Raw genomic sequence first — 10,601 nt, 5'->3', positions numbered from 1 at the left:
ATGTTGAATAAAATGTGCATCACGAATCCAAGCAATGGCTGCCAACTTGGTATAACAGAATTTGATGGCATAACTCTATGTTAATGTGTTTCTAAAAAGCAAAGGTACACTGAAGGACAGATATACCAGTTCAACATAGAAATTTCATGGTACAATGTCCTGTCTGATTTGCTAGATGAAACTAGCAGCCATGCTTGGAATCGTGCATACATGTATGATCATAAGGTCTTTGTGCCAATTTAATGTTGGAGTTTTTTAAAATCATGTATAAGGTTAAAAACTAAAAGGGTTTTTAAATCACTGACAAAAATGGGAATAAATTCGGACGGCGGTTGTTTTCGCGGGGAAACTCATGACTCTTGGAAACTGGTACTTGTGCCATTTCCGAAATTGAAACAGTTTTATCTGCTCCACTGTCATAAAATCTAGTCAAATTTGATATACAAATAGAATCTTCTTTACTGAATCTTACATTTCTATTGAATTTTCTTTTGTATATTTTCTAGAATGTTGTTTGATTTGTTTTGTATACATTTGTATTTTTTTGTTTTAACGTCAAATATATGGCAAATTTACCGAGTTATGTTTTGAAATAATTTTATAAAAATGGTAACTTAAAGTTTTTGTGAATATCAGTCATGTCAGATTAAATGTAATGCCATTTCCTGCATGCTCAGAAAGCAGGAATCAAGTCTCAGTTCTTCTTGCTTCATTCTTGTCAAGACATAAAACTGTATTAGATGTCTGTATGATATCGTGTGAAATTTCCTCTCTGTTTTGACATAGTTGTTTGTTAACTTAAATTACAAAATACAATGATATAACACATTTAATTTAACAGCATTAGTTTCTGTATATAAGTATCATTTGAATGGCCCTGGCCCCAGTCCCAAGAGAATGAATGAAATCAGGTAGAAAAATGTAAACAGTCATTAATCTAAACAAAATACTTGTTTTCCACAAAATAATTTTATATTCATATGTCAATCACTTGTCTTAGTGCAGAATATTGTTAATATATTTCACCTGAAAAACTGTGTAAACCTATATATAAAGTAAAATTAAAAGATGCCTCAGTGCAGAAAGTAGTGATGGGAAATCAGAATTCTTTTCATAATCGATTATTAAAATGATCAAATGCACTATAATCGATTGATTTCAAGAATTTAATTTATTCATTTTTGAATGAAGAATAAATGGGTAAAAAATTCAGGAATGATTTCTAAAATGCACTTTTGATGTATTTTGTATCATTGGACTCATTTATTAAATTATTACTTAGGACTTAGTGATATTCATAGAAGAATGAATTATGAATTCATAAGAATAATTTGCTTTTTACTAATATTTTGATTAATCGATTATCAAAATTATAATCGATTATCTATAATCGGGGACCATTTCGATTAGAAAATTGATTTAATCAATTAATCGGTACATCACTAGCAGAAAGGTCAATATTTATGACACAACAGTATGAAAATTAATGAAAACTACATATTTCTTGTTTATTTTCTCATAAAATTATACTTTTTTCTTTATCTAAATAAAAAGATAATTCATTCTTTAAAAAAAATATTAACCACATTTTCACACACAGACTCTTTAAGATATTACCTATAATGCACGACATAATTGTAAAAAACACTGCAAAAAATGGGGGATACTACATGTACGTTGTGCTCTATTATAGTTTTTCATGCAAGATGAATTATGATGAATTTGCCCTCATTTGAAAGATACAAGTCAAATAGTTTAAGTTAATGTTGATTTTAAATGTGATTTCGCACTTTGTCTCTTTTTTAGCGCATTTTTTGTAGAATCCAAGCTGTCTTGAAATAACCTTTTTTTAGCATTTCACACAGGTTTTGCACACACTGTTGTGTGCAAATTAGCACATAACCGTATTATTTTTATTGCCTAAAATTTATAGGTAAGTTGCAAGGAAAAAAATGTCTCAGTTTCAAAAATTTCACACAAAGGTGGTAGTATTTTCAAAGAGGTTATGATTATTTCAGATTATATATGAATATATTCCATATTATTTTGCTGTAGGGCCTGGCTATTTGGGGTCCACTCACAAACTCTATATGACATCAACTGTGTAGTTTTTTAAATTACTTTGTATAGCTGTCAATTCAGTAATATTATGTTTACATGTATGCAACAATAGGAATTGTTGTTAATGACTTTTTGGCATAAATCATCCATTTATATTTTTTTTTCCTATCCCCTTGATAATGTCAATGATATGTAAAGAACTTTTTCCCTACACATCATATTTCCCTCCCTGTTTCATTAAGAAAATCTAAATACATGCTTATTTTTATGTAAGGGCAATGTTCAAATGTGTCAAGGACTGGTTCTACATCTGGTCACATTTGCCATGCCGCATAACTATAACAGTAGAAAATGAGAAACATGGGGTTACCTGCATCTAAGTTTTGACATTTCAATTCTAATAAAACTCTAGGTAGGATTTTTTCAGGATGATTTTTATTATTTTGATTGAGAAACAGAATGTATTTGTGAAACACTGATGCTTCTGCATGACAGCTCAAGGTTGAGATGAAGTTTTTCAAAAGTAGGGTCAAACTCCAAGGCCATTAAGTCAAAAATGTTCAATTGGTACCCAAATAAACGCCTTGTCAACAATTATTGGGGGGATAAAATTTTTTTGAATGGTGCCATTAATATCTGTATGGTGTTTCCATTTTTTAAACCTAAAAGTCAAAAGATTGACTGACAATTTCATTCACAGACACCAGATAATTTAGAAGTGCTCTGGGCTTTAAAACTCCTCAGCAATTTCAATCTGACATTTAAAGCCTACATCCTTTTTTGTGGTGGCTCACAGAGCAAGTAGAATATATGGGTCAAACAGTAAAATTTCTGCAAGAAAAAAACTTACCTTACGAACCAAACCAAAGACCCATAAACCTTCAAGGCCAAACATATGTTTTTGTTAAAAACAAATATAATTATGAAGTTGTACTTGGTGAAAAAGGAGGGGGGAAAATTGCATTTTTTTTTAAAAATTCCTATCGGGCTCGAGAGTGGACCTCATAATTTATGATGGCGGGAAAAACATTGGCATTCATTGCGCACAGTACTGGCGGTGTTATCTTCCCCTAAATATAGGGGGCGCACGATTCGTTGCGGTCCTACTATTCACAAATATGGCGGCCGACAAGATTAATTATGGTATGTGGGATCTCCCAAAGCTTAAACAAGCCTTAAGAGACAGAGGAGCAAGAGTTTCCGGGAGGAAGAGGGAGCTGGTAGAAAGGTAAGGGCTATATCTATTTCAGTATTTTATGCATTTTCTCGATAAAGTAATTTCACTGACATTACTTATCCTGTCGTCGTGCTGGTTGCTGGACCCCTTTGTATACGATATTGTATATCTTATGAACAATCGCTACTTATTTTTTTTTACGGTGATGCGATCAAAAATGATTAAATCTGTTGAACTTTTGAGCGTTTGGATTGTATTCAGTTAAAATATAAGTTGGAGCCAATGCAATGCAATGGTGTCGTCTGCTCAGTGCTGATAAAGTTAGAATATGAAAATATATATATAGCTAAGTTTACCATCGATAGAACATGTAGAACAGCGATCCTTCAAAACTTAAACAGTTACATTTTCCAAATCAATGCTAATACAAAGTCCTTGGAACACTCTTGTTATTGATACACATATTTTTATATGAATAGTTGCCTTAGTTGGTATACGCCTATAAATGGGTATAATTCAGATATTTGCACATGATGCATACATCAAAATAATTATCTCCTCCATGTCTCTGATCATAATTTATTATCACAGGCCAGATTGATCAACTTAGACTGACGTACTGACTGAGATATGATAGGGTTGCCCAAGTTTTGTGTAAAAATTAATAGGTCAGATTTGCACATTGATCTGTTGATTTCAGCATATCTCGGAAAGTAAATGGAATTTTTGAATGAACTTTAGCAATAGGCCTAATGTAGATTGTTTTTATGTGTCAGAGTAGATATAAAAAAAGCAAAAAAGTGTTTTAAATTATTTAGTTTGTTAGTATTTCATATAGTAAAATTGGGTACCCTTTCTGATAAGTTTAATAATATCTTTATTTTTTTTAATACACCCACTTTGTAATTTTGATTAACCCTGTATTGTGTCTGACTGATTTAACAAACAAACATCAATCTAAGAAGTAAGTATCCTCTGTCGACCGGTCACACCCACCCAGAGTCTGCTGTGTAGATTAAGTAAAATGTAAATCATGCTAAAAATGAGATTCTAATGCTATATCGTAAGTAATTTGTAAATTTCAAAAATACTATTATAACATAATATGTTTCAGACTTGAAGCGTATGATAGAAATAAAGATTTTGGTAGAGAGAAGTTAGAGAGTGAAGAATATGTCATGAGTGTGCCTGATCATGTTGTGTACAAAGATCTGAATAAAGATAGTGTGTGTGTGGCTGTGAAAATGTCTGCCGTGGAATTTTTTCTTGGTCAAGAGAACAAAAGTATTGACGTCATTTCAGAAAATCTATACACTAACAGATTTCTCAAGTACATTCGCTTGGCTTGCTCAGATAACTTTTACTTCTTCAAAAGCGAGTGTCATGCCCAAATGAAAAAGTCTGTGACATACAAAATTGATGTTTGTATTGATCAAGATGGTTGTGTTGTTGAAACTCAATGTGAGTGTGCTGCGGGCATGGGACCTAAAGCACATTGTAAGCATGTTTGTGCTTTATTGTTAGCAGTTTGCAAGTTTTCTTCTTCCAAAGAACTTTTAACTGAAGAAACCTGTACCCAAAAAATCCAAACCTTTCACAAATGTAAACCATTTTCTGGTAGCCCCATCAAAGCTCAAGATTTGCCGCTTGCTAGAAAGGACATCAATGCTCTTAACTTTGATCCCAGACCAGCTAAATTTAGAAAAAGTACAGGGTACAATGATTTTTTTAGAAACACTTGTATTAATTATGCTTCTGTCAATTGTCTTCCTATTTCCCAGCTGTTTTCTCCAGCAAATACATATGCAGTTGACCTTGACCATGACTATTTAAATGCAAAACTTTCTGACATTTGGCTTGAAGAACAAAACATTACAAAAATAAGCAGTGAAGAAATTTGTCTCTTAGAACAAAACACACTTGGTCAATGTAAAAACAAATTTTGGCTTTCAGAAAGATGTAAAAGAATGCATTCATCAAAATTTGGCCGCATTTGCAAATGTACAGATAGGACAGATAAGAATAACTTAGCTAAATCTTTTACTTTTGTACATGATATTAAGGCAGCTCCAATTGTTCATGGTAAAAAATATGAATCTGTGGCCCTCCAAAAGTATTTTGAAGTAACTGGAGAGGTCACCAAATGTTGTGGAACTTTCGTTAGTAAAACTTTTCCTTTTTTGGCAGCCAGTCCAGATGCTATTGTTGTAGAACAAGATAAACTTGTAGAGGTTAAGTGTCCTTTTTCATCAAAAAATCAGTTCATTACAACTCAAACAGTTCCTTATCTGAAAGTTATCGATGGTCGAACTACATTAGACCCTACCCATGATTATTATTATCAGGTTCAGGGACAGTTGTTTTGTTGTGAAAAAAATTCTTGTGATTTTGTGGTTTATACCTTCAAAGATATTAAGATCTTTCAAATTGAGAGGGATGATGCATTTATTGAACAGATGTTAGAAAAGCTTAAGCAGTTTTTTCAATTACATTTCAAGAATGCTGTACTAGAAAAGTTTTATTTCAAGCAGTATAACAATTTTTCATTTTGATAAGGAAGGAATTAGCAGAAAACCATTTTTTAAAAACAAAGTTGGTCTACAATGTATAGCAATATGCACAGGTAGATGGTATTATCATTGGTTGGTTTTCATCACATTGTTTACCATTGTGGACAATTTTTCTCTCATAAATCAGTCTCTTCATGCATTTTCACATCTTCTTGTCTGTAACTTGTGCATATATGTGTATATGATTTAGTAGATTCTATATACCCTTGTAGTCAATTTAATAAATCTAGGAGATTCTTTCTCTAATATCAGACTGTTTCATTTGTATTCAGTGTAATTCTTTATCATTCATTGTTTTTTTTTTTTTTATCACATTGCTTACTCCTTTGGTCAGTTATTCTCTCATGAATCTTTTTTTTTCTTTATGCATTATTAACTTGTCTGTAACATTGTGCATGTATTCTGTGACACTGTAGGTTCTGGATATCCTTGTGATCAATTTATAATGGGAGTGATTAATCATTTAGAGATAGTTTCTCCATTTGTAGTATCAAGTTGCATTTGTATTTTGTTGCATGTGAACTGAGTATCATGATGGGTTGATATTGGTTGTTTATGATTAGACTATTTCTGTATTTCTTCCTTTATGAATTCCTGTTTTCTCTACATGTTTGGTGTATGAATGTTTTCAAGTTTCTTATTTCATAACTTGTACTGAAAATATATATATTCTAACTAAAGATCTACACTTTTTTCTTATTTATTAAAAGTTAATATCGGGGCAAATAGTCAGTATCAAAGTGTTTCTTGTGGTTTTCTAAATATTCTTTTGGATACACACCACATATTCATGTGTACTAACAATACATATACAGTCAAACCTCACTATCTCGAACTCATGGTATTCGAGATATCAGTTTTCGAGATACCGAAGTTCAACTGTATATACAGTGTACTAGTATTTAAAGAGCAGGAGTTTCTTCATCATTCAAAAAAAAATTGGATGCTTATATGTAGGTGCATGTGGACAAATCCTTTTTATTAATTCATTCTTTGGGTATGAGCAATCAAAACCTCAAATGGCATGCACACATTCAATTATCTATAAGCGATATACATACATTATTCTTAAGATGATGGCACACAACCATATTTCTAGCTGACCATGTGAATGAGACATTGAAAACTAAGATGCTGTGTCATAACAAATTTTCAATACATGATTAATGCCCTGAGTGCATAGCAAATTCAGATTTTACATATCATGTACCCCATATATACATCTACAATCATTAATCTGCAGAAACAAATGTAAACAAAAGACCCATTGGTCATAATGCTCATCTGAATCAATAGCCCTGCTGTTCTTCAGCAACAGATTTTTACCCTATATATTCCCATGTGAAACTTTGATTACATATTGTGGCCATGGCCAGCACTTCAAGGTCATATTTTAAACAAACTTGAATCTACATTATGTAATGAATCTTTCACATAAGTTTCATCCTTGCTAGCCAAGTTGTTCTTCTTCAAAAGATTTTTAAAAGGTAATTAACATTATCTCCTATTGAAAGGGGGCATGGCCTCTTATTTGAATACAGCTCAGTGGTTCTTGAGAAGAAGTTTAAAAATGTGAAATGGTTAAGATCATTGATGTCAAACTACAAAGACAGTTAACTTTTTCTTGGCAGAATGTTCTTTAATAATATGACTTATCATGACTTTGCTGTTCTCGAGAAGATTTTTAAAGACATTTCTTATATATTCCTATTTTAAATTTTGACCCCCTCTTGTGTCCCTGCCCTACTCCTAGGGGTTATGATGTGAACAAACATGAATCTTAGAATAAGTAATAAAGCTTTCACACAAGTGTCATCCTTTCTTGCCCAGTGGTTATTGAGAAGAGTTTTAAAGGATGCCACCATATTTTTATGAATTTTAATTATCTATCCTTGAAAAAGATCATTGCACTTCCTGTGAACAAACTGAAATCCCCTTACCCAAGGATGATTTGTGGCAAGTTTGTTTGAAATAGGCCTGGTGATTCTTGAGGAGAAGTCAAAAATGTGAAAAAATTACAGACGACAGGTGGATTGGGTACTCTATGATTAAAAAGAACTCACTTGAGCCTTCTGCTCAGATGAGCTAAAAAGAGGAACACTTCTCCAAAATGAAAACTGGACCGACTGACTGACAGACACTTTACTCAAGGGCATTCACTCGCTGGTATTTTCAAGCATTCTTTGGAATGATGCACTGTCTGAAATTGCAAAGCATAAAACAAGTAAATATAATTTCAGATGCAAGTTTGGTTTCAGTCGTGTTAAGTGGCTGAGTAAGAATTTTAAATGTTTTTGCCAGGCCAATAATTCGTTCGATGTGAACTCTCTTACTTGAAATTTTTCTATCTCTTTGAATTGTTTTGCCAGACATTCTATTTCTGTTTTTAAAAAAGGTTGGTATATTAACAGTGACATCATAGGGTGCAAAAAGGTCCTGTACATTGAACCCTTTGTCAGCCATGATGCTGTCCCCCTTGTCACATAATGTTGTTAGTCTAGATCTTTCCACGATCTGACGATCGGATGTGGAACCTCCATATGCAGGGGACAGGTAAGAAATTAGACCACCAGGTGTTGCTCCAGCTAAAACTTTAACTGTGTTCCTGTTTTTGTAGGTGGAGAAGGTGCTCTGCTGTGCAATGGGTGGTGTAGGCTTCATCACAGGACACTCCGTTCCATCAATGATCACCCTCGTGGTAGGAAACTGTCTGTTGAAGTCTGTCGGGGAAAAAAACTTTACAAGATCTCTCTCCGGCCACAGGTCAACTTCTCTCCATTGGCGTGACATAAAATTCACCCATGTGATCCAGATATTAGATACTGAAAACTCTGAAATGCTAAAAAGCCTACTCAGTTCAAAATTTGTCTTATGCTGACGAAGCTTGATCAAAGTTAAAAAAAACTGATCTGGGACACTGACATTGTCTACTTGAGAATACAAATAATTCAGATTGTAAGCAGCTTCACCAAGTGTTTGCAAAACAAATAAAAAGTCCTGATAGGAAGACAGACCCGTATAAAACATAATACCAGCATTGTCATTAGCAAAGTTTTCAATACTGAAAATGGGTCTTGGAGGTGTCTGTGTAGACGAGTCCACTGGAAAGGAAGAAGAAAGGAAATCCATGCTCTGGGTAGAGGAGAGTGGTACGTCATGGTCATCTTCAGTAGCCTCGATGGTCACCTCGCTCTGGACTTCGTCACACATTGACACTGAATCCTCGCATACCAGGGAAGATGTGCCATCACTGCAGTTCTCGTCTGGTGTGACCGTGCTGATGTACTCTTTTCCCGACCTCAGTGTGCCACATTCAGAGTCAACTATCTGGATTCGTCGCCAAGGAAAAATGCTTGGGACAGCGTTGTCTTTTAACTGTTTTCTCAGTGGTGTAGTACCTATTTTTGGAAATTAAATTATAAGTGTTTGCATGTATTTTTTTTTTTTGACATTGGTAAATTACTTAATTTTAAAGATGCATGTTGTTTATTTTAATATCCTGAATTTTAAAATAAAACTTAAATTAAATCTTGGATGATTTTGAAAAAAAATATGAATTGACACTTTGGTGGAGGCTCAGGGCAACATATCCTCCTTTAGCACCAGCATCAGCAAACTAAATTATCACAGAATTTCCATACATGTTTGATGTATAATTTAAAAGTACTTAGCAGGATAAATGGAAAATTATTTAAAAAACAAAAACAAGAAATAGTTATAAAGAAATGTTGAAAAATATAAACTAAATTATAAATTAGTTCATGCAAATCAAAGTAAAATTTGGAGACAAGGCATGAATTTGATTTTGTATTTACATGTATGAAATGATTCAGATAATGTAATTTGCAATGTTAAGCCCTGGGTGGGAATCGAACCCACATACCAAAGTTTTACAGTATTTGTCTAATAAAATGGGACTTGAGAAAACAAAATGTTTTAACATTTTCCTTGGTGACATGATACTTGAGATTGATTTGGTAAATATATTCAGAATATGATTTAAAAAAAAAAAAAAAGCAGTATAATATAAATTGATCAGATGTGTAAAAAATTAGTAACTCCCTGTTGTAACTGTTGAAGGGTGTTGAAATGTTAGCACCATCTTTGCTCATCGGTTGTAGACTGTATCTTGAAGTCGCTGTAAAAATCTTGTAAACGGTATGACTAAACAAGTGTAAAACAGAGGTGTAACGAAACAGCAATACATTGATCGAATTGATCACAAGGGTGCAGCAAACGCATATTTATCGCCATGTATGTATCATGATACAGTACATTATAATTTTCATTGTTTTGTTTGAAACTTCTACATACAACCTAACAAATTTCAATGTTTTAAAATGACTGAAAACAAATACAATGTCAAGATTCAAGACCATAAATGCACCTATAATAAACTTTGTTAAGGGGTTTCAAGATATTATATATTTTTATATTTTCTTTTTATAACTGTGGATGTTAGCAAAGAATAATACGTAAAGATAACGGTCAATTCAATTGTTGACAGCTGTATAATGATACATGTATTGTATCACCATATTGTGATGTATAGGCTATCTATCGTTAGGTAGCTTGCGATACTCAAGCCAAGTGTAAAATATGTAATATTTAATTTTATTCTATTCACTGAGATTTGTAAATCAGTTCAAGAAGCCTTCCTTAGCTATGATATATAAACACGGTTATACACTCAGATACGATTGTATGATGAGATGTTGAACTCGTTAATTCAATTAAGAAATTTGTAAACAAAAAAAAAGAAATATGAATAAACAATTTAACAAACTTTTTTG

The 10,601-nt window shown here is 32.8% G+C and overlaps 1 long non-coding RNA gene across 1 annotated transcript; it reads left to right on the top strand.

Annotated features, from left to right (window-relative positions):
- The first annotated feature begins 3,196 nt into the window (after nucleotides 1–3,196).
- On the top strand, nucleotides 3,197–9,341 carry LOC133188323 (uncharacterized). Its single transcript, XR_009721281.1, has 2 exons — nucleotides 3,197–3,289; nucleotides 8,426–9,341. It is a non-coding gene; the product is annotated as an uncharacterized LOC133188323 (long non-coding RNA).
- The last annotated feature ends 1,260 nt before the right edge of the window (nucleotides 9,342–10,601 follow it).

This window comes from Saccostrea echinata, unplaced genomic scaffold, assembly GCF_033153115.1.
Source record: "Saccostrea echinata isolate AGI-Se365-2 ecotype Australia unplaced genomic scaffold, CSIRO_AGI_Sech_v1 ptg000016l, whole genome shotgun sequence".
NCBI lineage: Eukaryota > Metazoa > Mollusca > Bivalvia > Ostreida > Ostreidae > Saccostrea > Saccostrea echinata.
Note: the sequence above shows the minus strand (reverse complement) of the source record. Positions and strands in the feature narration are given on the sequence as shown.